Consider the following 1,556-nt stretch of genomic DNA (forward strand, 5'->3'; position numbering starts at 1 on the left):
TAATCACTCTGGCTGTTAACCATAAAACTACCTATTCATACCTATATCTATTCATATTAATATTAGATTCTTAAATGCCAGTGATAGAAACCCAATTCAAAACCACCTTAAGCCCCTATGAATGATTCTAAAGTGCCCCCCTTCCCTCTGGCTTCCTGCGGGACTCTGGCGGCCTAGTCCAGCAGACAGATACTGCATCCCGTTTAGCCCTGGTGGCTCAGCGATAAAGATCCCCCTGCCAAAGAAGGAAAGGCAGGTTTGATCCCTGGTCAGGAACATCCCCTGGAGAAGGGAATTGCTACCCACTCCAGTATTCTTTCCCTTCTCCAGGGGAATCTTTCCAACCCAGGGATCGAACCTGGGTCTACTCACATTGCAGGTGGATTCTTTACCAGCTCAGCCACAGGGAACCCCAAGACTACTGGAGTGGGTAGCCTATCCCTTCTCCAGCAGATCTTCCCGACCCAGAAATCCAATCGGGGTCTCCTGTCTTGCAAGCAGATTCTGTGGGTCTCCTGCCTTCAAGGCAGGAGAATCTGCCTGCAAGTCAGAAGACCCCAGTTGGATTCCTGGGTCAGGAAGATCCGCTGGAGAAGGGATAGGCTACCCACTCCAGTATTCTTGGGCTTCCCTTGTGGCTGAGCTGGTAAAGAATCCGCCCACAATGCAAGTAGACCTGGGTTGGGCAGATTCCCCTGGAGAAGGGAAAGGCTACCCACTACAGTATTCTGGCCTGGAGAATTCCAGGGACTATATATAGTTCATGGGGTAGCAAAGAGTTGGACAGGACTGAGCGACTTTCACTTTCCAGTATCCTTGCCTGGAAAATCCCACGGACAGAGGAGCCTGGAAGGCTACTCTCCGTGGGGTCGCAAGAGTCGGACGTGACTTAGGGACCAAACAGCAAATCTTGATTCATGCCTATTGCCCCAGGCGACATTAACACTTCCCTCTTTCACTTAAAAGGGTCTTGTGGACTGTGAAGCGGTCCACCCCTACAGGCAAGCACTGGGAGAGCAGGGATCCACATGCCCAGCCTCCCTCTGCTGCTTACCCAAGCTCGTGCACAAGCCTCCGGGGCCCCAGGCCAGGTGCTGCCCCCGACCCCAGGCCCACCCAGCCTCAGTGACCCCATCCATCAAGTGAGGGGACTGCACTGGTTTCTGAGGACCCCGCCGGCTTCCTAACAACCCGCGCTGGACTCCTTGAGATTCCCTTCGTCTTAGGCCCAAGCGTCAAAATGAGTTACCACAACAGACTAACACTTTTCCAGCCACCCTTTCCAAATGTTAACAGGCACTGGTTTGCTCTGAACAGTCAGCTAAAAATGTATTTCCAAAGGCTATTCCTTTACATTTTCCCTGCAAACCCTGGATAGGTTTTTACAAAACGCCAGGCGCCCTGCTACCTGTGAATTCAACCATTCCGGCCACAGGCCATTGGCCCCGGGACTGAACCGCTCCTCGATGAGCCGGCCGCGCGAAGGCCTGTGGCTAGAAGGCCAAGAGGGAAGCGGAGAAGGCCGAGCTAATCCGGCCTGCGAGCGGAGGCCGGGG

This window comes from Bison bison, unplaced genomic scaffold (genome assembly GCF_000754665.1).
Source record: "Bison bison bison isolate TAMUID 2011002044 unplaced genomic scaffold, Bison_UMD1.0 scf7180017864519, whole genome shotgun sequence".
Taxonomy (NCBI): Eukaryota; Metazoa; Chordata; class Mammalia; order Artiodactyla; family Bovidae; genus Bison; species Bison bison.